Source organism: Eulemur rufifrons, chromosome 27 (assembly GCF_041146395.1).
Source record: "Eulemur rufifrons isolate Redbay chromosome 27, OSU_ERuf_1, whole genome shotgun sequence".
Taxonomy (NCBI): domain Eukaryota; kingdom Metazoa; phylum Chordata; class Mammalia; order Primates; family Lemuridae; genus Eulemur; species Eulemur rufifrons.
Window position 1 is genome coordinate 28,722,864 of NC_091009.1, and position 27,087 is coordinate 28,749,950.

Genomic DNA, 27,087 nt, shown 5'->3' on the forward strand with positions numbered 1-27,087 from the left:
GAGTGAATGAATACAGGCAGTGAGAAAGGACGCACACACCCTCTGCTAGGCTGTACCGACAGCACAGAACTGACCGATACAAAGGGGCAGACGTGTTCAGAGCCGGAGCCCTGATGTACAACAGCAAAACTGCAGCTGGACTTCAGAGAATGAAGAAATTGTAGAAGGCTTCCAGGGAGGGGTGGGGACTGGCAGGAAGTGAAATGGGGCCGTTGGATGAGGTGTAGACAGGGTAGGTCTTGACGACCTGAGGAAGGGGCAGAGATGAGGCAAGTCAGGAGGGAAAGACGTCGGTCATTTGATATTGGGTTGGGGTGTGAGCAACAACTCAAGGCTGGTCTCCGGGCGGGAAGGACACCAGTTTGGATGGAGAGGAAAGTTTGCGAAGAAGAGTAGTGGGAGGGGAACTGGAAAGAACGTGGTTACCAAGGAGGCATCTCACGGCCTCCATCTCGGGGGATTTAAAATGACAAATGACTCTTCCCGAAGGTCTGCCACCAGGCAAGCCAGCCTGTGTGCCAGCGTGCTCTGCCTCCCCCGCACACGGCACCAGGGCAGCTCTCAGGGACGGGGGGCGCCTGCAAAGACACGTCTCGTCTCATTTGCTGACGTCTCATTTGCTGACTCCATCACGGCCTTGAGGAAATAAACGTCTTCTGGGTTTCACACACGGAGCAGCGGGAAAGGGGAGTCGGCTGCCGGAGTGGCATTAGCCTTTGCGGCAGAAGCCCGGTGCTGGGATAAGGGGCGCTCTCGTTACCAGCCGCAGCAAGTATTGATGTTAATTCTACAGATTTGTGCTCTGAAGACCTGATGACAGCTCCCAGCCGCCAGATAAGTGTCACCCATTCCCGCCCAGGACATTCGCCTTCCCTGATTGTTTCTGGGATCCGGGATCTCTTGGAAGCCTCGTTCTAACCCGAGGAGAGGAAACAAGGGTCATAAACACTGGGGGCAGATGTCTGGGGCTCCTCCTTCAGGCAACAATGGCCTGGAGGAAGAGAAACACGAAGTCCTTGATCTGAGAAGACATTTACCAATAGGTGGAGACGATGCGGGTGAAAGTGAACTAACTGCAAACCACGAAACTACCCCAAAAGGTGGTGTCCTCTGCTGTCACACGATAACAACATGTCACTGTTCCAACCCAGCAGAAATTCTGTTGATTAATTACTACCTCTGCTTCCCTTTTCCTCTCTGTTAACCCGGATAACGGAACACGTGTCCTGGACCAAGAGAGTAATTTCTGATGACATGAATAGTAGGCGTCGTGCTGCTTTGGAAACATTTTTTCAAAATAACTGTTCATTCGGTTAACTGATCCTGGGACAGGTGGAAAAGTGCGGCTGATACAGGCCTTAGGAGGTTCCACACTTCGCTGCTCTTGGTTTTACTTCATTGATAGGAAGATTTTATAAGTCACCCAGGAAGAGAATGCTGTATAATCTTAATGTTCCTTACACTTAAAAAAATGATGATTTTGGTTTTGGAGTTTTTCATAATCTCCCCTGGTGTCAGCTGAAGAGACATTTGGGTTTCTGCAGACTGAGGCTGGAATCTCGAGTTGGCAAATCAGCCCCTGACACTGCTGACTCCGGGGGTCACTCCCCTGGATCCCACGGCACCCACATCCCAACGAGCGTGGACCCCAAGGAAGACACGGGCTCCGACTCCTACATGGCTCTCATGCCGGAACAGAGGGCACTGGGCCTCTCAACTGCCCCCCTAATTCCAGGCAGCACAAGATTCCCTGGAGGTGGTGTAACCCTGAGACTGTTGGGTTGCAGTGAAAACCAATCCACAGAATTAGTTATTTCTTATAAAATGCCCAGCCCTAGAACCCTGCCTGACAGCATTCTCTCCCTCTTGTCATACTCATTCATTAATTCTGTAAGTATTTTTGAATCTCCACTACACGTGAAGTCTTCTCACCCCACCCCCTGGCACACTGCCTCTCAGATCACAATCCCACTCCATCTAGAGAATTTAAGGGGTGTGTGTGTCAGAGTTTGTGGGAGGTTACGAGTACCAAGTGCCATGGGATCAAACTGAGCTTTGAAATGGGACAGTTTTCCAAAACCCAGAAGAAGATTCCAGTCAACCTGAGTCAGTGTGATGAGGAAGTCCCCTCTCTTTTAACCCCATAAAGACAGTAACTTTGCAATGAGAAATCCGCTTTTTGTTCTCTGTGTCTGCCTTCTCCAGCCCTTTCCTGCCCAGCTCATCAGAACACATCCTACCTTATGGAACGAGGTGTTGCCTGATTCTAGAATCACAGACAAAAGCCTATTTGATCTTTAAATTAAAATTGCCATAATTGTGTCTTTTGGCAGGAATGATGAGGTCGGACCCCCGGCTCCAGACTTCACTCCGTACAGCAGCGGGAGGCCCTGGGCTGGCTAGACATGGCAGACAGGATGCAAACAGAGAAGGAATGGCCCAAGGCAAAGAGGCAGACAGACATGAATGGAGGCCGGGACAGGGAAATCAAAAGAGAGCCAAGGGGTAGAAGGGAGAAAACCCAAGAGACCATTTGCAGCCTCCGTAGTCAACTGTGAATAACAGGGTCACTTCCCGGCAAGGCCTGAGGGCAGCGATTCACCTTCCAACATCAGCGCCAGATGGGAGAGAGCCAAGGGTCAGGCTCTGTTTACCCGCTGACTTGTTAACAGCAGATACACATTTCCAGCCTCGAGCTCCTGGAATTAAAAGCAAATTAGTTTCCTCAAAAAAATTAAACATAGAATTACCATATAATCCAGCAATTCCATTTCCAGGTATATCTCCAAAAGACCTGAAAGCAGAGACTGGAAGAGATATTGGTGCACACACGTTCCTAGCAGCATCGTTCCCAATAGCCAAAAGGTGGAAACGACCCAAATGTCCACTGACTGAGGAACGGATAAACAGAGTGTGGTACGTACATACAAAGGACTGGTATTCAGCCTTAAAAAGAAGGAAATGCTGACACATGCTGCAACATATATGAACCTTGACGACATGCTAAGTGAAATAAACCAGCCACAAAAGGACAGACACTATATGATTTCACCCATATGAAGGACCTAAATTTAGGAGTCAAATTCACAGAGACAGAAAATAGAATGACAGTCACCAGGGGCTGGGGGGAGGAGGAAATAGGGAGTTATAGTTTAATGGGTAGAGTTTCAGTTCTGGGAAGATGAGAAAGTTCTGGAGATGAATGGTGGCAACGTAAATGTGCACAACAAGGTAAATGTACTTAACGCCATAGAAGTGTACACTTAAAAATGATTAAAATGGTAAATTTTATATTATGTATATTTTACCAAATATGTATTTTATGTATTTAAAAAAAAAATAAATCAAACACAAGCTTTTCCTACGATGAAATAAAAATCATGATACAGTTGTACTAACGGGGATAGTAACAGGTCAGATTATTTGAAATTAAGAAGGTCCTACAAAATCTTACAAACCTAGAGTCACGTAGGTAGTACGTTAACTAATCTCCCACCAAGAAATGCCATTTAAGAAGCACTAGAATGGGCATATGGAATCCCTGGGTTCTAGTCTAGCTTTGTCACTAACTAGTTATATAACACTAGACAAGGAAGTCACTTCTTCCAGGGCCTCATTTTACCAATCTCTACAAGGGGTTGGATTAGCTGACCAAAGCCCCTTTCAGCTAGGCCCAGGGTCCTTAAAATGTAGTCCTGGGGCAGCACCCAGAAACATACTAAAAATGCAAATTATTGACCATGGTGGCTCACGCCTATAATCCTAGCACTTTGGGAGGCTGAGGCAGGAGGACTGCTCGAGTCCAGAAGTTGGAGGTTGCAATGAGCTACGCTCTAGCCTGGGTGACAGAGAGACCCTATCTCAAAAAAAGCAAAGCAAAGCAAATTATTGAGCCCTTCCTCAGACTTACTGAATCAGAAACTCTGCGTGTGAGCCCAGCACTCTGGGTTTGAACAAGCTGAGATGGGTTTGAGAACCACTGAGATAGGACATTGTACGTTTTTGTAACTAATAATGATCTGGGTAAGCCACATTTTTAAGGAAATATTAAATAAAAAGCACCAACATCCAAATACATAAAAAATGTATTCCCAGATGAATAGGAATACAGAGGATAATTGATTTTTTAAAAATGAGGTATAAATATAAAGTAGCAAATTAATTGGTTTTTTTTTTTTTTTTTTTTTAGACAGAGTCTCACTCTGTTACCCCAAGTAGAGTACCCTGGCGTCATCATAGCTCACTGCAATCTCAAACTCCTGGGCTGAAGCGATCCTCCTGCTTTAGCCTCCTGGTAGCTGGGACTACAGGCACACACCAGACACCGGCTAATTTTTCTATTTTTAGTAGAGATGGGGTCTCACTTTTGCTCAGGCTGGTCTCCTAAGCTCCTAAGCTCAAGCAGTCCTCCCACCTCGGCCTCCCAGAGTGCCAGGGTTATAGGCATGAGCCACCACGCCCGGCCCAGCAAATTAATTTTTTAAAAACTAAAATTAATATATCCCAACGACTGCTATCCTCAAAAGCTATAACACTCTACCACCCCTTGTTCTAATGATGAAGTTCTTGCTCAGAGCATTTTTGAAATTTTGTTGGGAAGTGACTGCTGAGTCAGTTTAGAAGCTAAACAAAATTAGCTTCATTTGTTTGGAACTAAAAGCATCTTCATTCAGCTCGATCTTAGACTTACTGTCCTGATTAGGCTGCTTCCAGAAATCAAATTCCCTCTAAAAGAAGGAAGACTGCCCATCACTGAGGATATTCAAAGAAGGTGCTACAGGCTCAAAGTCAATTTCCAAAGCATGGCTCAAACACGTTTTGGATAATGACAGAATTGTATGTTTGACATCTCAGAGTGCCCATCTGGAAACAGACAACACTCGTCTAATTGAAGTCAGATCTGAGGCTGACAGTGGAACAAGAGAACTTTCTTGGGGAACAAGAACTCACCCTTCGGCCGGGCGCGGTGGCTCACGCCTGTAATCCTAGCACTCTGGGAGGCCGAGGCGGGTGGATCGCTCAAGGTCAGGAGTTCGAGACCAGCCTGAGCAAGAGCGAGACCCCGTCTCTACTAAAAATAGAAAGAAATTATCTGGCCAACTAAAATATATATAGAAAAAATAGCCGGGCATGGTGGCGCATGCCTGTAGTCCCAGCTACTCGGGAGGCTGACGTAGGAGGATCGCTTAAGCCCAGGAGTTTGAGGTTGCTGTGAGCTAGGCTGACGCCACAGCGCTCACTCTAGACAGGGCAACAGAGCGAGACTCTGTCTCAAAAAAAAAAAAAAAAAAAAAAAAGAACTCACCCTTCAAGGAGAGTAAAACTGTCTCATCATTTCACAGTTGAAGCTACTAAGGCCAGAGGGGCTGAAGAATTTGTCTGAGGTTACGGAACTCAAGAGCGGAACCGGAAATGGGCTTTCCTAAAGAATCCTACCTAGGTCTAACTACCTGTGAACCAGGGAGTGGGGCGGGACTGTGGAAGGCTCCACCCACCAGGCTGTGATGTCAAATCAGAAGAGGAGGCTCCCAGCCCAGTCGCTTTCTCCAAACAAAAGAGGCTTTTGAATGTACTGAATAATTTTGGCACCAGCCCTGGTCAGTTCTTTCTCTGCTGGTGGGTTGAAAAATATTTCTAGCTTCCCACGGGGTCCAGTGAGAACGAAGAGGGTGGAAGATTCTTTCTCCATTTAGCCACATAGACTTTCTGATCTTCGTGAAGGAGGTGCCAGTGGCCCGTGCCCCCCACCTCCAGGGCAAAGGGGAGGTCGAAGGTGAAGGGTTCCATTCCCCGGGCTACTGGCCACGCAGAGCGTCTGCCTGGCCTCTCTCCTGGAGTACTTTCTCCTTGCCCCACACTGTGACCTTCTAAAGTGCTCACTTTGGGGGTGAGGAGTGGGAGGAGGTATTAAAAGTGAAATATTATTTTGAATATTTACCAAGATTTTTCCTACCCTCAGCTCCTCGGGTCTCTAAAGTCATCATCTTCACTCTATGGGTCTCTGCCCAACACCCTTATCATCTCCGTCTCTCAATTTCAGATGTGTATGTTTTGCACTGTACTCTCTCTCCTGTGTGATTCTCTCTCTAGTCAAATGGCGTGCCTGGTGGCTGAACTGTTGGAATCTCTTTATTTCCCATAGAACCCAGCACAGCAGTGGGCACAGTGCAGGCACTCGGCCATCACGTGGCAATGACAATAGTGATGACATTACCAAGTGTGCCTACTGTGTGCCGAGCACGCAGGTAAGTACTCTACTGATACGTGTTATCTCAGTTAATCTCCGTAATAGTATAGCAAGATGCTATAACTCCACTTTTCAAGCTGAAACTCAAAAAGGTTAAGTAAGTAGCCTACTCCAGGTCAAGGAGAGGGGCTCCAAAAGCAGAGCTCTTGACACTTAGACATCACTCCCTCCCGGAGTTAAGGTGCTAGAGCTCCACCCTCAACTCACCGTCCACTTCAGCTGTTCTCCATCCCAGCCCCATTCTCCCACCTCCCTTCCTAATCTCCAAGGGGAGAGGGACAAAAAGAAAGGGTGTGATCTTAGGAACCTCCAAGGAGATCGCTGGCCTTGAATTCCTAGGCAGAAGTGGAAAAGGAGGCTGGCAGACAGAAAGGGGTGGCGCTGAGTGGCACGGACCCCTCCTCCTCAAGCCTGGCTGCCTCTCCTTACGGGGTGCCCTGCACACAATTACCCTCAGGGCTGAAGGTCCCCAAAACACAGTCCTGCCTGAAGCCTTCTAACCCCCTGAAAGCACCCAAGGCCCTGACAGGGTGAGGAAGCCACATCACAGTCACGTGTCCAAGGAGAATGACTGTCACTCCAGCGGAGAGCAGGATGCAGTATTTCCACCTCCCAACCTTGACCTTAATACTCCTGGGTGAGACGCAAGGGAGGAGAATGACGTGCAGAGGGGCTGTTGCCCATATTTTATTGCCCACCTGGGTTCCCTTCCTGACCCAGGAGATGGCAGTAAGAGCCCCAGGCTAGGTGTCAGGACACCCAGGTTCAGTCCCAGATCTTCCGGTAACTCTTGGGACCTCAGGCACCTCATCCCTACAACAAGGAGGTCACTGCATGGCCCGTCAAGGGCCTCCCAGCTGCTCAGGTCTGCAGCTCTGTGACCAGGCTGTGGAGGCCGCCCTGCCAATCACACGCTGCTGGCACCAGCCAGGCTGCAGACAGTAGAGAGCTGATGCGGTGATAGGACCTCACCCCAGCCCACTCCCTGGGAATCTGACCCTGCTCCCCTTCGGCCACAGGCAAGCTCTGACAGTCTTCCAAGAGAACTGCTGACCTCTGGCCTGGCCGGCTCCCAGTTAAACAAAGGACTGCAAGCTGGTGAGCCGGGGACCGTCCTCCCGAGGGCCAGGTCGTCTTCCACCTGCCAGCTGACTCCCGTGCACACTACTCCACGCCCCAGCTGCACAGGCCACACGGGAGGGGGCTGGTGCTCCCTGGAGGGCCATTATGCCAACATGATTTCAATGAGACGTAAGTGATGGGGAAGGGGCCAGAAAGCAGAGTTTATGGGTCACCGCTCCAGTGTAGTCCCAGCCCTGTGCAGCTGTCACTCAAACTCAAGCTTCCGGGGCATGAAGCACCCTCGACTTAAGGGCTTCGCCTTGTTCTGTCCAAGTTCAGACTCCACCTCAGCCAGGCAGCTGTGCACCCCGTGGCCCATAACGGCTTGTCCCAGGTGGCTTCTCAGTATTCCCATAAACCAGGCCCTCGGTGCCAGTCACCCAATGCTCTTCCACCTTATATTGACACCCACGCTTCCTTCTAACTGCTGTTCAAGATCTGCTTTCCAGAAAGTCCTCTGGAGACCACCTCCAATGCACCCCACTGCTAGCTAACCCTTATGCACTTGATTTCCAACAGCTATACCCAGGTTTCCCAAACTTGACTAATACGTAGACATATTCCAAAGGAAAAATATCTCCAAACTCCCATAAGCTATCTGAGACCCCTCAGGGGTCTATGTACCCCAGTGTGAGAGACAATATCACAAGAGACCAAAATCTACTTTTATGGAAAATATCTTTCAATCGCAAATTAGAATTGCAAATGAGAAGTTTTGCCCATATAACAAAAATAATACAAAAGCACATTGTAAATACTCTCCCAGAATCCAATGAGAAACAGAGCTACAGAGTTTGTCTACTCACTCACCAAATATTTACTGAGCGCCTCACGTGTGCCGGGCAAAGCCCTTGGCAATGGGATTCAGGGGTAAACAAGACATTGTCCCAGTCCTCACGGAGCCTCCTGCCACGGTGCAGGCGGCTGTGGAACAGTAAAGAATCCATATACAGGTGCAGGCGGTGGGAAGCGATACACAGAAACAGGAAGCAGGGGAAGAGGAGAAATAGGAGCTCGGGAGGGAGGAAGGGCTGGGTTTACACTGGGGGGTCAGGAAATGATACCAAAACAGAGACCAGAACAAAACAAAGTGGAGAGAGCAGGGAAGTGATGAGGAACAGCTCCAGCAAGGCTGGAATATTGAGAAAAAGCCCAGAGATCAGCCATGCAGAGCAGGGAGAGGTTGGGGAAGAGTAGAAGGAGATGGGGGTAGGCGTGGATGGGGGAAAGACCAGGTCTTACAGGACCCTGTGAGCCATGAGTCACGGAGATGAGTCCGATTTTATGGGAAGCGTGAAGAGAGGCCAGGGGTGGGGGGTGGGAGTGTTGAAATGTTACAGAAAAAGCTCACCAACACCACTGATTAAAGATGGTCAGGCAGACTTTATTCAGGCCCATCGAGATAGGTACAGAGACTCTGCACTGGGCTGGCAGTGGGGGAGAGAGACGGGACTCTGAATACAGCACGGGCAGGTGGCAATGTATAGCCAGGGAGCAGGGTGGGGGGTCAGTGGATGGAACTTACTAAGAGGAAACAGTAGGGGTGAGGGGGATTCTGGCTAAACCCGCCTAACAGGGGTCTTGCTGAAGACAGGTGGGGGGGGGTCAGACATCACCTGGGGCACGGTGGAGGACAAGGACCTGATCAGATATTGAGGATGCTCAGATATCAAGGGTGGGGGGCTCTTGCTAAAACTGGATTTCACAACGAAGTGCCCAGGTGGGCCTAGCAGAAGATTCAAGAGCTTGGCTAAAGTTTGGTCAAGCAAAGAATCTTTGTCAAAAATGAGGAAGGGATGGGCTTTTCTTTCTCTGTCTTTTGCCTACTGTCCTGTGTCCTTCAGGTAACTCTGGTTCCCCTTCTGCCTGGGAACTTACTGGAGGCAGGGGCTGCACCTCTCCTCTCGAACCAGGAGCTCCCTGATGGCACAAAAACTAGGTCTCTCCTGCCTTTTGATCCTTTCCCTTCAGGCTTCAGGACTAGGACTCACTTACAATAAAGCCAGACTCAGTAGTGCCTCCAATCCCGAAACCAGCTCTTGGAGCTGGGGAACCGCCAGCATTAGCCTGGCTGCCTCTAAAATAAAAAAAATAAAAATAAAAAGAGGCAAGAACTGTACACCTGTCACCAGTAGACAGTCCTCCCTACTCTGAACTGTGCCCTCCCGCCACTTGATGCACAGTGGCTCTGTACAGGTGTGGCCTAGCCCAGGTGCACACCCCACCAGGAGCACCTGGACAGATGCAGCACCAGCTGGTCCACCTGGGGTCCCCAGGGCTGAGGCAGAGGCTCCGGCAAAGCTGGCCCCTGCCCCCGTAACAGGCACACCTAGACACCAGGCCGGCATCACTGCCACAAACAGCCTCCACCTCTGCCACGACCCCAAGGGAGCCTCAGTTGCCTGTATCCATAGCAACCGACATTTGTGAGTTGCATCCCCGGGAGGGAGGGCGGGAGGGCTGTTGTGCTCTACGGTGGCTTATTCTGAGGGGAGACTGGCATTGCTTTGGCCGGTGTGGGGAGCCCAGATTTCCTGAAAGAGGGGTCCTCATACACTTTCATCTGTTTCCTGTCTCAATCAGCAAGGCACAGATGGACCCCATGCGTTTATTCAAAGACAGGACTTTCTCTTGGGTTCTCTTTGAAGCTGATCCTGCACAAAATCTTGCTTTTGAAATGCCTGAGAATGCAGGGTGGGAACAACTAGGAAAAAAAAGAAAACCATAGAGCTGGGAGGAACCTGGAAGTTTCCACTCCCCTGCCTCTGAGCCATCCCACCCCATCTCATGGTGAAAAACTCAAGCCTTTATTTTTAAAAATAAATTAAAAATTAAAATAGGGGGAAAAAATTTAAAAAATTAAAATGCTAATAATAAACACTTATTTTCTCTTTATTCCTTAGAGATCTCAGCCATACTGGGACTCTCATTTCAATGTTTCACAACCCTCTTATGTTACGCAGGCAGAGCCGTCTAGTTTAACCTAAACCCTGTAGGTTATGGCTCAAACGTGGGCAGGGATGAGGGACTGCCTGGGATGAGTGGAAAAGAGGTTCTTTTAAAATAAATCATTTACTCCTCCTGCTACTGAGATACTAGCTGAGTCTATTTTCCGACTCTAGAAAAAATGTTCAAACTCACGAAGTAGGCCTCCTCGCAGAAACTGGGCAAGCTGGGTTCTTCACCCCGGAGTGACAGGCACAGCACCACCAGCTGCTCCTGTGACCAGGTGCCCACCCCATGGGAACCCCAAACCGTCTGATCACTGAGCAAGGCCACACCTGATCGGAAACTGCCCCTCATACTTAACACTACCTCTTTTATTCCCACAACTCTTCTCCCTTGAAAGATGCTAAATCTTCTTTCAAATACAAACGGAACAAACAAATGAACCCAACTGGATTCTCTTCTCTGCATCTTTTTCTGCAGGCTCAGGAAAAAAATGCTTTCTCAAATTCCAGTCTTCACTCCTTCCCACTTCCGAAAGAACTGTCCTTTCAAAATAAAAATACATCCCACAGTCCTCTATAATGTCAAGAGAAAAATGTACCATTTGGCTGCCCCCAAATCCTATGAGAAAGCACAGCTGGTGGGATTTTACACAGCCACATGTCTGCAGCCTGAGAGACCGACTGTCCTGTGTCTTCCACCCTCTCCTGCCCCTGAGTCCTCCCCGTCCCACCCTCCTCATCCTCATTCTGCACAGACAGTGACAGCACAAATGCCACAGGCTCCACCCCTGCCAGCTGTGTGGGATGCAGTGAGCCTCCAGCCCCGGTTTCCTTGTCTGTAAAGCAGAGATAATTGTACCTGTCCTACACATGGGAGATTGGGGGGGGGGGGTCGTAATACATGAACCCATGTACAAACGTACGTAAAGTACTTCGGCACACAACAAATGTTAGTCATTAGCTATTAGTTCATATTTCCGTGGACCACATTTTGAGAGCAGACACCAACTTGTCCTAGTTGCATTCTTAGCACTTAGTGCATGCGCACTGGAGGCATTTTAAAATTTCATTAAAAAAATAAAAATATTTGTTAAATCTGGTTGAAGAGGCCACAGGCTTGTTTCACACGGTTCCATCCCTGCTTCTGCCCTGAGACTAGCTTGGCTCAGCGCTGTTCCCCTACGGGGAAGGTTATCCTCACATGACCTTCCTTTTCCACTCAGAAGGATCTCCAATAAAATCAAACTATAGGGAGAATATGCTCTAAAAAAGGGAAGCCTGTCATACCGCCCTACCAGGTCTGGCCCGGCCTCTCAAAGATCTGTCCCCCTGCCTCCTGGATGGGGTTCGGTAACCAGACAAATAATGAACCAACAGAGAGGACTCCAACCGGTGCCAATTAACACTCTTCCAGCTGGGGGAAGATTTAGCTTCGTGATGCCCAGATCTGCCTATTCCCCGACCCTCTTCCAAAAAAACACCGACTGCAGCCACAGGAATTGGGAGGACCCCCATGGACCAAAGAGAAGAACGTGATGGACATGGAGCCAGACTGGCCAAGTGTTGATCACTGTCGAGGCTGGGTGATGGGGACGTGGACATTCATTATACTAATCATCGCTCTACTTTTGTGTATTTTGAAAAACAAAACACATCCTTAATTATAATTCCATATTTTATCAGAACTAGGGCAAGGAAGCCCAAAGAGTTTCTCTTTTCAAATCACTGGGGGAACTCCAGGCCTGGATTTCCATAGTAAAAGAGAAAGTCCTGGAAATTTTCTCTGGCTCATTTGCATTTGAAAGAGCCAGGGAGTTATTTAGGTGATGTAGAGGAAGAGCCGTGGCCTCTGTGGCCTGGGGCAAGTGACTTCACCTCTCTGACACTCTGCAGTTTCTCTCCTTGGAACACGGGTTTTGACCCTTCCTCACACGTACAACAGAAGGTGAAGCTGGTAGTGCTGTGATAGCACCTCGAACCAGCACATAGTAGATGCTTGATAAAATTTAGTTTCTTTTCTTTCTTTGAGGAAACAAAGATGTTCTGTTGTATTCTTTTATTAAGAAGCTTAATGGAATCAAACTCCAGAAGTCAGCTGGTGGCCAAGGGTAACTAAGACACAGTGAAAAGAAAGCTTCTAGGGAAAGGAACTCAAAACTCCATTGCCTGGGAAACCGGAGTCCCCAGGACACATCACTTGCCAAGACACTAAGTCAGAGGAGACAGGACAGCAGGTGAGGGGCAGAAACGTGCTCCTCTCCGGGTCCTGGGCGACAGCAGGTTTAAGCAGGAAGAGTTGCTGGGAGGGGTTGCTGAGCACTTAAACACCATGGCGACCCGAACAAGTATTTGTGCAGCATAATTCATAACAGCCGGAAGGGGGAGACGACCCAAACGTCCATCGGTGGATGAACGGACAAACAAAATGTGGTATACACACACAATGGAATATTGCTCAGCCTTAAAATGGGATGAAATTCTGATACTTGCTGCCATATGATGAACCGTGACAACATCATGCTCAGCGAAATAAGCCAGACACAAACCCACAAACACTGTACGATTCCACTTCCACGAGGTTCCTAGAGTAGTCAAATTCACGGAGATAGAAAGTCGAATGGTGGTTTCCAGGGACTAGAAGGAGAGGACAGTAGGAAGTTAGTATTCAGTGGGCACAGTTACAGCTGGGAGGATGAAAGAGTTCTGAGGATGGGTAGTGGTGACGGTTGTATATAAGTGAACGTACTTAATGCCGCTGAACTATATATACTTAAAAATGGTTAAAATGGTAGTCACATGTGCTATACATTTGTCAAAGCTCATCTGTACCCTTAAAATGAATACATTTTATTGAATGTAAATTATACCTCAATACTGTTGATTTTAGAAGCTGAGAAAAATTAAAAAACAAACAAGAAAACCCTAAGAAATGGGGCGAAAGAGTCACATGCTTTAGTAGTAACTTAGAAAGCAGGTCTTAAAGGCTGGGGAAGGAAGACAAGAGATCCCAAATGGCTGTGTACTCAGCGGGATTCTGTGCTGAGCCTGAGAGGGCTTCGACCCCTCCTCCACCCACTTTTCTTCCCCAACACCAGAATTTCGGAGTCAGGCAAACAAAGACCCCATCAGACCTCTCCTCAGGCCGATGGAAGTTAGAGTTCCAAATGTGCCCTCAAAAACCAGTTAATAACATCCTGTCTTGGCTGAGGATTTCTTGAGGGGAGGGAGACAGGGTGGCTGGTACCTACCATTGGCTCCTGGCGTGTGCTTAGGGCCATTACCATGTCACTTACAACCACTTCCCCTACAAAGAACCCACAGCAGGGGACCCCAGGGGTTTGGGAAGCGGAGCCATCTTTCCTGGGATTGCAGGAGTCCCCAGCCCTCCTCCCCCCCAGCAATCTGCAAGCGTTTTACGGAATGTTCCCCGCAGCCTGTTTAACTTTCCAATCCTGTGTGACTCAGGCACCTCCAGATTCTCTACTCTGTTTTTCTTCCCCTTCCTCCAGCGAAATACAGTCTCCCCTCTTAGGCACATATGATTTCTCAAACAGCTTCAACTGCCTCTCCTGGTCTAACCTGGAGGCTGACAGAAAACTCTGGAAGGCTGGGGTTTCCCTCTTCCCTGCAGTCCTTCCCAGGCCTCTACGAGAGAGAGGGGCCCCCAGCCCAGAGCCCAGAGCCCAGAGACGGGCAGTTAGGAAGGAAGAACATGAGCATGAGACTTGGATTTACCCACAGTCCGAAATCCAGTTCAAGGGTGATCAAAATTCAGATGTATCTCCATCAACATCCCCTATCCAAGCCACCTTATTTAAGAGGCTGAATGATTCCAGAAAAAAATAAACAGACCCACACTCAAATGCTGACTCCCACTTAATTGCTGTGTAACCTTAGGCAAGTCACTTAACCTCTCTGTTTCCCCACCTATAAAAAGGGGATTGTGGTATCTGCCTTAACAGGTTACTGAAGGGACTAAGTGAGGACATACATCAAAAGAATGGAGCAGTGACTAGGGACAGCCAGAAAGCATTATGCCGTCTCCATCACCAAACTCCCTCCTTCCGACCCTATTCAGTATAGAGCACAGTGGAAAGTTACCTCCTCTTGAAAAATGATTATAAATGTGGGGCTAACTCCATCATGGGGGCCTTCCTTTAAATGTCAAGAGAAGTTTGCTTTAGGCATGCAAAGTGTGCTTGAATCCCTGAGAAGGATAAAGGAGCTCAGAGCAGAGGTAGGGAGCGGGAGGGTGCTGGCGAGAGAGGCAGGATCTGGGGCAGACAGTCAGGACCAGGAGCCAGAAGGCAGAGGGAGGCGGGTGGAGCCCTCATGGTGGGCTGGAAGCACAGGAACCAGGGGCAGAGCCCTGGAGAGCCTGTCACAGAGCAGAGAGGGGTGGAATGGAGCCAGGAGTCCATTCCCAGGTCCCCAAGCAGCAGGATACTCCTGGGCGGTGGGGAAGACCCAGGAAGCCAGGAACCTGGCATACACTGGAAGAGGACTCTCACCTCCAGAGACTCGAAACGGGGCCAGCGGCAGCCCAGGGAACAGAAGAACTAGAACTTGAGCATGTGGCCTTGCCCTGGCTCCTGCATCTAAAGAGTGGCAGCAGGAAGCAATGCGGAGAGGCAGGTGTTCTACCCGAGCAGAGCCAGGCAGCGGAGACAGCGAGGACACCTCCACCACGCAGGGCCGTGCCCCAGCATAAGGTCTGGGCGGGGGAGAGAGGGGACGCAGGCCCAGCGGGCCTGGACAGGGGATCTACTTCCTCCTCCTGTGCTGGCGATTTCACGGATCGGTTCATTTATCTTCACAAAACCCAAAAGGCAGGGGCTGTTAATATCACACTTGACAGACGAGGAAACCGGAGGTCACCCAGCTAGGGGCAGAACTGGAACTGGACCCCAGCACTCTGGCTTCACCCCCGCCTGTCTGGCCTCTGTGCCTCCCACCTCAGGGCGCTGGCAGCCCACTCCTCACCGCGGCTCCTTAAGGGAGGAGAGGCCGCCCCCACCCCACCCCCAGCACAGTCTCCTCCGAGGCTGCTGCTATGGTGTAGACCAGGGTGACAGAGGGGAAGGAATCCTATAGCAGCCCAGCTGGTCGCCAGAGAAGACTCCCCCGCCCCCCACCCCCTGCACCCAGATGGCTCACCAACCCCACCGAGAAGCTCTTTTCTCTGGCTTCTTCTCTGCCTCAGCTTGGAGAGCGCCCAGCAGCTGTCCCCAGCACACGTGAACCATAGACGCTGTGTCCTAGGCATAGAACAAAGTATCCCCAGGCTCTGCCGGGCTCCTAACATGCTCTGTGGTGGGAGGCCCAGGAACAGAGGCCCCGACAGAAGCCGAGGGCTTCTTTCTGGGTGAGCAGACACATCTGACTCAAAGGTGGAAATGAAATGGCCTTTAAACCCCAGGGTGGCTTCCTTCTCTGGGGCTTCTTCTCTGAGCCTGCGGAATTCTCCAGCCTTTTCCCAGGATCCCAAATCCCAGCCAGGCACTTGGTGTGCCCAGAGCTGCTGGCTGCCTGTGCCCCGTGAGCTCTGACTCGTGGCCCGGCATCTATCCTGGCCAGGCTGCTCCTGCTCTGGAGTCCAGAAAGCAGAGCTGCCAAAATCCCCAAGAGAGAAAATCCCTCGAGTGGTCATCAACCCCGAGTGCAGCCTGCAAGACAGCCCCTCCTGGATGCGAGGTGCCTCTCAAAGATCTCCAAGGAGGAACATGCCGCACAGCCCCTCTCACTGTCGGGAAGTATTTCCTTGCCTCCAACTTCAGTCCTTCTTGCGGCCACCAAAATGATGCACTTTGTCACCTTCTCTCAGGGAGCAACATGGCATAAGGGCTCCAACAGAGCAGGTTCTGGGGCCGGGGGGAGGGGGGCAGCCTGGCTCAGTTACTGACAGCGCGACACTGGGTCACAGGCTCAATTTCTCTGGGTCTCAGCATCCTTGATTTCAAAATGAGGACAGCACAGGTTGCTGGGAGGTTTCTACGAGGACAGACACCCAGTGCTCGGAGCACTGCCTGTCACAGAGCAGCTCTCAGTCAGCAGCCACTCTCGTCACGGTCGTGGATGGTGTTGCCATCTCCCCAGTTCCTCCTGGTGCACCATGAGCACATCAGCCCCAGACAGGGGAGTGCCCAGGATGACTTAGCCCTTCTGCCTCTGTAAGGAAGGCCCTTGTTTCTGCTTCTGGACCTTCCAGGAACCTCCCACAGCAACTGACAATGGTGCAATGTAGCCAGCAGGATCCCCCAGAAAGCTTGGTGGAGGACACTGGGTCACTCCTCCAGGCCAGGTGCCCAGCCAGCTGACTGCCATTGAGTTCACCACACACAAGCCTGTGCTGTCCACCCTCAGCTGTGTCACCAGCTCCTGCTGGTGCATCCAGCCCTGCAATAAATCACAGAAACGGTGCTCCCAGGAGCATGCGGATGCCTCTAAAAATAGTCACTGCTTCTTCAGGCTGCAGGAGGGGGAGGGGAAGCAAGTGACCACAGTGTCTGCAGGAGCCAGAGCCCAGGGGAGCTGCCGTGCTGGGCAGGGCCCCCTCATCACCCCACTGCTCTGAGGCCAGGGGTGCTCAGGGAAGCCTGCACTGCTTGCGTTGTGCACGGGGTCGAGGGAGCACCGTGTGATGTTCCCAGTCCTGGGGGAGGGTCTGGAATGCCTTCAAGAAGGTGGAACCCTTCTGGTTTGAGCCAGGGATGCAATGCTCCTCCGATAACCTGGGATCAGTCTAGTCTGACTCTAAGGCAGCCTCAAAACTTCCTGCGTTAAATAAGGTCACTGAATCCGCAACTCAAACAAAACTTTAAAGTCACTGGGTCCAAACCTCCGCCGCAGGGAGCCCTGCACCCACAAGGAGGGCAGGACAGACCGTTTCCTCCACTTGCCTCCTTTTCCCCGTCCCAGCTCACAACCAAACCAGCACACACCTCCTCAGATGGAGCTGTCCTGAGATGAAAGAGTACCCTAACTCCGGCTAGCTCTGGGCCAGAGCCACTGCCAAAGGTCCAGGCAGAGCCGGGGACGCAGCACTGTGTGGGCTCTGGCTCCACCGTGTTTTGGATCAGCACTAAGTGACAGGAACCCAAGGCTCCCCTGAGCCAGAAATTGCTCTCCAGTCCCAGAAGCCAGCTGAGAGCAAAATGGGCTGTTCTCCCTTCTTCCTGATCAGCAACTTTTGCACTCCTGGCCTGAGATTCAGATGCCAAGACTGAGCCAGACAGGCCGCAGGGAGAGGGCAGGTTTGAGACGGCGGAGCCCCCCGCAAAGGGCGGAAGCAGAGAGATGAGAGGACCGACGCAGCAGAGGGACCAGCCGCAGAGTCCACGCAGGCTTTGCAGTTAGATACGCAAACCCGAGCTCTCCCCGTTCCAAAACGCTCTTCCGCATCTCACTTTCCCAGACACGCTCATTCCTCAGCCCACCCCTGCCAGGGCTTTAGAGCCCTGTCTCAGGCCTTTCTTCCTCCTGAAATTTCAGCTCCCTTAGGATACGAGACCAACACCGTCACCTCTCTCTTCTAGCCCGCCTGCTGCGTATTCCAGACCCTAACACCAAACCAGTCCACGCTCTGTGCTGGGAAGATTCTCGCAGACCTTGTACACAGACACAATGGCAGCTTCGGCGGGCGACTATGCACGATCCTAACACCACTTCAGAGCCTTTGGAGGCCAGAGCAGAAGGAGGAATGGGGTGAGGACAGGAGGCCGAGAGGCAGGGTAGGGTTTACCATCCTACCTCTGTCCTGAAGGACATGGTCTGGTTCATCCAGTGTCTTCTCGGTCTCCCGCCATGGGGACAAGTGGGGTGCAGGCTAGGCGCTCATTAGGCCCCAGGCCACCCCAGCAGGCAGACTTAGCCCTGAGCAAAATCCCAGCCAGACCTTCTTCCCCCTGGACGCTGGCCTCAGCTTTGCCCTGGGAGGAATCAAAATAATTCCTGGCTTCCCTGTTCTGTGTCACCTCCCCCACCGCACTGCCACCTCCCAGCCCTCTGTGGCATAAACAGGGCTTTATTATCTCAAGCCCACCACGTCCTCTGAGAGTGCCGTGAATGGAATGCCACACAATGCCCTTGTTTATTAATAACCACTCGTCCCTCCCTCTGCCCGGCTTGCTCACTCGCTCACCGCCGGGTCCCCCTCATGCATAATGGAAGAGCTGTGTGGCCCATGACACAGCCAGGCTGTGCTCCTCAGCCTCGGAGGGGATAGACAGAGAGAGGTACCAGGCCGGGCCAGGCTCCCCAGGGCGGGGGTGGGATGCGGAGCAGACCCCCCAGTTAAGATTCACGGACGTCATGTTTTGTGGGGGAGCACAGTGGGGGGGGGGTGCCGGCCCTCCCCTGTACACACGTCCCACATGAACCCACGCTAGGGTGGCAGGCGGCCACGGAACATTTATCCAACACCCACCCTGTCCCATCCGAGGCTGTGTGCTGGCCCCGCACAGGACAACGGCTCTCTGCGACTTTAGTCCACTGGTCCATTTCTGCTTGAGGATCTCAGGACAAGCCTCTCTCTTCCACTTTGCAGCCCGTTACACGTTTGATTGTGGCCATGGTGTGGCCCTCGCCTCCCCAGTGCTCCGAATCTCCTGTAGACCAAGTACCTCCAGTCCATTCAGCTGCCCTCATGAAACCGTATCCACCCACCACACCACCCTCTTTCCCTGTGACGGGCAAACTGCAGCAAGTCAGGGTGGCTCTTAAAGCGTGAGGCCCCCTCTCCTGCCCTCCTGGCGGGAGCGTAGCTTGATAACGGCCTTCTGGAGGGAAATCTGGAAAAATATTTAAAAGTCTTAAAAATGTTTATGCCCTGTGTTCTATAGATTTCATTTCTGGGAGTGGATCTTCAATAAATAATCAGCAAGAATTAGAATATTTAAGTCGCATACATGTTCATCAGAATATTGTTTATAATGGTTAAAAAGAATAGAAACAACCTAAATAGCCCTCACTAGGGGAAATGACGAGCTAACTATGGCATGTTCATGGTTTGACAGGCAGTAGAGCATGGAAATTGTAGGAGTTCTGGAGCCAGATGACCTGGGTTCAAAATTTGGCTCTGCCATTTATTGGCTGTGTTGCCTCAGGCAAGTTACTTCGCCTCTCTGTGCCTCAGTTTCCTCATTTTTATAACTGGGATAACAGTGTCATCTCAAGTCATAAGGATTCAATAAATGCCAATCCCAATGCCTGACACCCATGGTAAATGCTAAAAAAATATAGTTTGTATTCTTATTACTGTAATAAGCAATGAAATATTACACAGTTATTAAGATGATAAAAGAATATTTTAATAAAATGGAAGAGTAAATGAAAAAAGCAGATTACAAAAATAGGATATGAATGACTATCTTTGGGTGGTGAAATTATGGATAATTTGTACTTTTTTCCTTTGTGCTTATTGATGTGTTCTAAAATTTCTACAAAGAACATAAATTACTTTTGTTAATAAGGAAAAGTATCAGCTGCGGTACAGGGCCCAGAGCAGGATGTCATCTCCCTTCCCGGAGCCCGGGGCAGGCTCCTCTGGGGCAGGCTCAGGGACAGGCTCAGGGGCAGGCTCTGGGACAGGCTCCTCTCGCCCGCCCCTTCGCCATCGCCATGCACTGCTGACTCTCCCTGGGGTCCCGACAGCAACGCGGCCCTGGCCCCCGGCTCCCGCCAGCCTCACATCTTGCCCCGGCCCGTCCTGTTCACAGAGCTCCTGTGGAGCCATTTCTCTCGCCTACAGTGAACACTCGGCTGCTGACATGTGTAAGAGCGTGGGAAGGACAGTGGAGAAAGGCACACCAGGGTGGAAGGCGTTGGCCTGAGGTGCAGAGCCGGACAGAAGGGGCAGCGCAGGTGGGCGCGGAGTCCTGCCCAGGCAGACTCTCCACCCGCCTCTTCCACAACAGCCGGGTAGAGAGGGGTTAACCGGGTAGAGAGGGGTTAACAGAGAGACTGGATTTATCCCATATCAAAGTGGAATAAAAGCAGGGAAGATTTTGAGAAAATGGGGTAGGTGTCCAGACTGACCCCATGCTCAGGAGTGGGGGGACCCAGAGGGTCGCTGTCCCTGCCACTTCCCCCTCCCGTTCTCTGCCTGCTCTGAGCTCAGCTCGGTGCTGGAGGCCATCGCTGTGCAGTCCCCCGCTTTTCTCCTCACCAAGGCAGCCACCAGCCCGTCTCTCAGAGCCACCTGTAAACAGCAGCCCCTCGCAGCCCAGGGAGCCCAGCAGGGAACAGGAAGTGGGGAGGGGCTGGCAGCCAGAAGGGAGGAATGTGGGGGAGAGACAGCTGCTGGGGCCGCCTGAATGTGGGTCACATTCGCAGAGGACACCTGTGCCAAAGCAGAACGGCTGCAACAACAGCTGGCCCGCCTGGGGGACAGCTCCATCTCGTCCTAGGCAGGGTGGCCGAGTCGTGCCCTCCACCACTGCCCCCAGGGTCACACCATTGTCCCCAGGGTCACGCCCTGCTAGCCACAGCTCCCTCTGAAGAGGCCTGGTGCGCCATGTCCAGCCCACCTGCTCTTCCACACCAGAAGAGATCAACAATGCAAGACAGGGGACTGTTGACCCTTGTGGCCAAGGGCTGCCAAGGGACTCAGGGGACAGGATGGACGCAGCAAGCCAGAGGCCCTCCAGCTGTATTTGCTAACGGACTGCCACTGCTGTAGCAGTCCTGGTCTCGTCCCTGGTGCACAATCCTTACTGCCCAGCGTGGAAAGTGAATATGATTACGACAGGAAACTCGCAGTCATGAACTGCTTTGCCTGAAGTATCCTGTCTGGGGGCGACCCTGTCAGAGCAGCTTAGAAATCCCAGCACTGAGTGGGAGGTGGGATACAACTACCCCTCTCCCCGAGGGCCCCTCCAGGGCTCGAGACCCCATGATGACATGTGGCTGGGCGCAAGTCGTCTGAAGCCACCTGGGCCTGCCCTGCCGCCTGAGGGTGCCTGCCGTGAGGTCTGTCATGCTCCTGCCTGCACGTGCGCGTGTGAATCTGTGGAGGCCCATATATGTCTGTGGGGAGGGGTTTCAGTCCCCATGTGCATGCCCTAGTGAGTGTGAGCATGCTCTGGCCGTGTGTGTATGTGTATGTGTGTGTGTGAAAGAGAGAAAGTGTCTCAGTGTACGTAAATGTCTTAGTGTGCACCTATACCTACCTGGCTTCCTGGGCATATAAGTATTTCTGTCCCAAGGTATCTGTCTGTCTTGTTGTATGCGTGTCCCTTGGTGCGACTCAGTAAGTACGGGTACCTGTCAGTGTGTCTCAGTGTGTCTATAGGTATCTCAGGACACATGTGTGGTGTTGAAAGTATGTTTTCTTATAGATTGGTGTTGTGTGTGTGTGTTTTTATATGTCAGGTGAGTTCTGATATACGGCTATGTGTTTTGATACGTGGGTCTCTAGGTCTCAATGTGTTTGTCCTAGTTCCTGTATGTGTGTGTCTGTGCACACATCGGTCCATCTTGATGTGTGTATGGTATTTCTGCGTTTCTGTGTGTATGTGTTTGTGTGGGTGCTTGTGTGTGTGTGTGTGTGTGTGTGTGTATGTGTGTGTGTAGAAGCAGAAGCTGGATAGGACGGGGCAGTCCCATGGCCTCCCTGTTGTTACCAGAATGCTCTCCAATTAGGAATAACACTGAATGGGGGCCAGGCACAGTAGCTCACGCCTGTAATCCTAGCAATCTGGGAGGCTGGGGCAGGAGGATCACTTGAGCTCAGGAGTTCAAGACCAGCCTGAGCAAGAGCAAGACTCCGTCTCTAGTTTTAAAAAAATAAATAAATAAATAAATAAAAATAAAACACTGAACGAATCCTCTACATCTGTGGTCCCCAACCCCAGGATCACGGACCAGTAGCTCTGCTCCCCCCACACCACCCCCATCCATGGAAAAATTGTCTTCCGTGAAACTTAGTGGGAAGGTGGTACATAGCAGAGGTGTGCTGCGGGTGAAGCTTCACCCGTATTTACAGCCGCTCCCCATCTCCCGCATCACTACCTGAGCTCCGCCTCCTCCCCTCCAACTCCCAGTAGGTGGAAAAAACTGTCTTCCATGACACCTGTCTCTGGTGGCAAAAAGGTTGGGGACCGCTGCTCTACATGCAAATCCTGCAGTGGCTCCCTGTTTCTGCGGAAGAAAATCCACTCCCGTAGGCTGACACATCCAGGGAGCCCTTGTCAGCATCCGGTAGTCTGACTGCACTTGCTTTTCTCCAAATGCCCAGAATAGACACCTCCACACCTCTGCTTTTTTCCGTGTTTTCTTTCTTTCTTTCTTTTCTTTTTTTTTTTTTTTCTGTGTAGAATTCCTTTACCCCATCTCTGCCTAAGAAATCCTATTCATCCTTAAGGCCCAGTGCCAATGCCACCTCCTACAGGAAGCCAATCTGACTCTCTGGTCCTTGGGTTCCAAAGGACATTATGTACTTCCCTCACTAAGCACAGATTCCACTCTCCTTTCATTGCAACGACATGTGCAAATGTTTCCTCCCCAGCAGACAATGAACATCTCCTTATAGTCAGGGAATTCATCCTGTTCTTTGCAGCTTCCCAAGTGCCTAGTCCCATGTCTTGTACACAGAGGCCTGCAATGAACATTTACTGAATTACACAACCTGAGTTTAGCTATGTAATGAGCTGGAAATGGAAGGAGCATTCACTGCTCAGGGCCTCTAGAGCTGGGCAAGTACAAGGCATAGGCCTGAGAGTCTCCAGCCCTGGTGTGCTACAGGGCTGGGAAGCGCCTTTTGCCCTCTCTGCACTCAGGATCTGCATCTAAAGGAGGCTCTTCAAGGCCAAACGGGACAGCTCTACTGCTTCCTAATTCTCACCAAGCACGGTTACCTAAGAACTGACCTCTCTCAACGGCTCGGCACAGCTCCAAAAGCCCCATCCACGCTGGAATTCATACCACCTCCTGCAGCCAAGACAGGTTCCAGTTACCAATTTTCCTTTAGCAGGCTTTGATCGTCCCCTCTGTCTCCACGACACAATCCCAAGTTCTCCTGGAGGGGCTGAGGTTTTGCTCTGTTCCACTTCCGCCACCAGCCAGATCCCCAGCCTCGGGAACTGAGCAAGACCCTGACTGCCACAGATGGGACCGGGAGCAAGAAGCATCTCCCAGGCCTGGTGCCAGAGGAAAGACCACTGGAACCCAGACGAGGATGCCTGCACTGCTCTCAAAGGAGACAGCAGTGCTTGACTCACGATTTGGGACAGGCTACCAGAAAGGCTAAAATTTTACAAAAGGATTGGCATATCAAATGTTGACAAGAATGTGGTACAACGGAACTCTCATACATTGCTGGCAGAAGAATAAATTGGCATAGTCCCTTTGGAAAACTGTTTGACAGTTGTACTAACGCTGAATATATTGATATCCTGTAGTCCAGCAGTTCTACCTCCAGGTATTCACCCAACAGCAATCAGTGCTCATGTTCAGGAATGATTAGACTCAAATTCATGTGAAACTGCAAGAGTCTCCAAGTAGACAAAACAATTTTGAAAAAGAAGAACAAAGTCAGAGACTCCCATTTCCCAATTTCAAAACTTACTACAAAGCCATGGTAATCCAATCAGTGTGGTAACGGCATAAAGACATGTAGACCAATGGAATAGAATGGAGAGTCCAAAAATAAACCCATATTTCTATGGCAAATTGATCTTTGACAAGAGTGCCTAGTGTGCTCAATGGGGAAAGAACAGTTTCTTCAACAAATGGTGCTGGGACAATTGGATTTCCATATCCAAAAAATCAAGTTGGACCCCAAAATATGTAAGTCATACTATAGTAGTCCCCTGGTTATTTGAGGTTTCGCTTTCTGTGGTCTCAGTCACCCAAGGTCAACTGTGGCCTGAAAATAGGTGTGTACAGTACGGTAAGATATTTTGAGAGAGAGAGAAAAACCACATTGACTCACATGACTTATATTACAGTATATTCTTATAATTGTTCTATTTTTTTATTAGCTATTATCGTTAATCTCTTACTGTGCCTAATTTATAAATTAAACTTGATCACAGGTATGTTTGTATAGTAACAAACATAGAATATGCAGGGTTCAGTACTATCTGTGGTTTCAGGCATCTACTAGGGGTCTTGGAATGTATCCCCCACAGACAAAGGGGGACTACTGTGTTTATAAAAACTAAGTCAAAATAGGTCAATGACCTAAATGTAGGAGCTAAAACCATAAAACTCTTAGAAGAAAACTAGAGGTAAATCTTCATGACCTTCAGTTTGGTAATGGATCCTTTGCTGTAAAACCAAAAGCACAAGCAACAAAAGAAAAATTAAATTTGATGTCATCAAAATTTGAAACTTCTGCGTATCAAAGGATTTTATCAATAAAGTGAAGTGACAGCCTACAGAATGGGAGAAAACATTTGCAAATCCCAAGGTTCTCTAGGATGGGCTAAGGTTTTACACTGTGAAGATACAGCTTATTCTGCTTTAATAAGGGTTTAATATCCAGAATATATAAAGAACTTCTAAAACTCAACGACAGCAAAAGACAAAAAAAATTTTAAAAAAAGCAAAGAATTTTAATAGACATTTCTCCAAAGAAGATACACAAATGGCCAAGAAGCACAAGAAAAGATGTAGGTAATCATTAGAGAAATGCAAATCAAAACCACAATTAGATACCACTTTACATTACCAGGACAGCAACTATAACAAAATAAAATGGAAAGCAATACACGTTGGTGAGGATGTGGAGAAACTGGAACACTCTTACATTTGCTGGTGGGAATGTAAAATGGTACAGTCACTTCGGAAAACAGTCTGGCAGTTTCTCAGAAAGTTAAACACAAAGGTACTATATGATCCAGCAAGTCCACTCCTAGTAATATACCTAAAGGAGTTGAAAACAGGGACTCAAACAGATACTGATACACAATATTCATTGCAGCATTATTTGTAATAGCTAAAAGGTAGAAACAACCCACATGTTCTCAGCAGATGAGTGGATAAACAAAATGTCGTATAGCCACACAATGGAATATTATTCAGCCATAAAAAGGAATGAAGTTCTGACACATGCTACAATGTGGAGGAAACTTAAAAACATCATGCTCAGTGAAATAAGCCAGACACAAAAGGACAAATATCGTATGACTCCACTTATATGAAATACCCAGAATACACAAATTCACAGAGACAGGAAATAGATTGGAGGCTACCAAGGGCTGGGAGGGGCAGGGAACAGGGAGTTGTTACTAAACAGGGACAGAGTTTCTATTTGGGGTGATGCAGACATTGTGGAGATAGAAAATGGTGATGGCCACACAACACTGTGAACATATTAAATGCCACTGAATTGTACGTTTAAAAATAATTGGAATGGCAAGTTTTACTTTATACATAAAACTATGTTTTATCACAATAAAAAAATGTTTAAAAAATCACTACAGCATCCTTCCCTACGTTCCTGTCAAATCCATCAATATCTGACCCCGAATAAATGATTGCTGAGATAAATGAGATGAAGACATGAAACGGTTTTCAGAAGCGCTATTTCCCCCGAGGGCGATATTCTCCAACCCCGGGAGTGAGTTGCTGTGGCGAAGGCAGGCAGGGGGATCTATTCTCGGCTCGGAAATTCCACTGACCTTGTCATCCACTTCTCGGGCCTGCTTGTAAAATGGGGACAGTGACACAGGCCTCCAATGTGCCTCTAAAAATCTCCTAAGAACCAGACTCAACCTCCCTGACCCACCACCTGCCCTCCAGGCCACTCTCTCCATCTCTTTACTCCACTCCCTTCCCCGCTGACTTTAGTTTTCTGAATGAGGAGGAAAAACACCACCACCCAGTAGGCCAAATATACCCAGCACAGTGGCCTAGGAGGTGATTTGCCCCAGGCGTCTCTGCTAGACTTTGAATGCTGGTAAAATATTTAACTTTAAAGGGAAACCCGGAGTAGTCCAGGCTGTAGCAAGAGACATGTTATCAATATTTAAAATTTTTTACACTTAACTCACAAGGTGCCAGTTCACCTGTATTTCTCACCAGCTCCCCTTCTGCTCACACTGCTCTCCAAAAATACAGAATGGTAAAAACAGCCGTCTTCTCAACATGGTCCCTGCCATGGGCTGCGCGGTGCCCTCGTCTTCCTTATGAAGATGGAGATGCTTGCTCTATGCCTTTGGGCTCCCCACTGTCCCCTCTCCTCTCTAGCAGTTGGGCAATGCTAGTTTGTGCTAACCTCCAAGGTTATTTATGTTTGGGACTTCATCTCCCTAAAACACCTAAAATGAAAGTCTTTCTTTGATTTCCTGGAGGTGTACATAATTCAAAAACCATTCGCATTGGCTTTTCATTGTATGCCTCTAAAGCCTCCGACTGATCTTTTAAATGAACACACCAGAATTTATACATTTAAATGAGTGCTGTCTCCTTCAAACAAGCCCCCTTGGGAGGCTATATACATATTCCAACAATGCACCCGCCTGTGCTTCGAACATTTCAGAAGCATTTCTTTTGGAATTGCTTTCAAAGCCTGCAGTAGATTCATTTGATGGGCCCCCATGTTGGCAAATTTTTATCCTATGAGGGTAGATATAATTTTTTTTCCTTAAGTTGAAAGATAGAGCTAAGAATGGGGAAGATGGTGGGTGATGCAGTGGGGAATGCTGTTTGGTATCAAAAGCAGAGAAAGCTCATAAGGAGGGAATGCTGAAGGCTGTTCCGTCGGAGGATGAAACAAGGGTCTGAGCTTCATTATAGGAATAATAGGCAGCCCCCAAACTGATG

The 27,087-nt window shown here is 49.7% G+C and overlaps 1 protein-coding gene across 4 annotated transcripts in view; it reads right to left on the reverse strand.

Moving 5' to 3' along the window:
- NFASC (neurofascin) overlaps positions 1-27,087 on the reverse strand; it is a 154,136-nt gene that overhangs the window by 101,951 nt on the left and 25,098 nt on the right. Inside the window, exon 1 of one of the 4 annotated variants that reach the window (XM_069459236.1) lies at positions 18,070-18,260. The exons of the other annotated variants lie outside the window; for them this stretch is intronic. The gene's annotated coding sequence lies outside the window, so the exon portion shown is untranslated. Of the gene's footprint in view, positions 1-18,069; positions 18,261-27,087 lie in introns of those variants that run through there. 4 annotated transcript variants of the gene reach the window in all.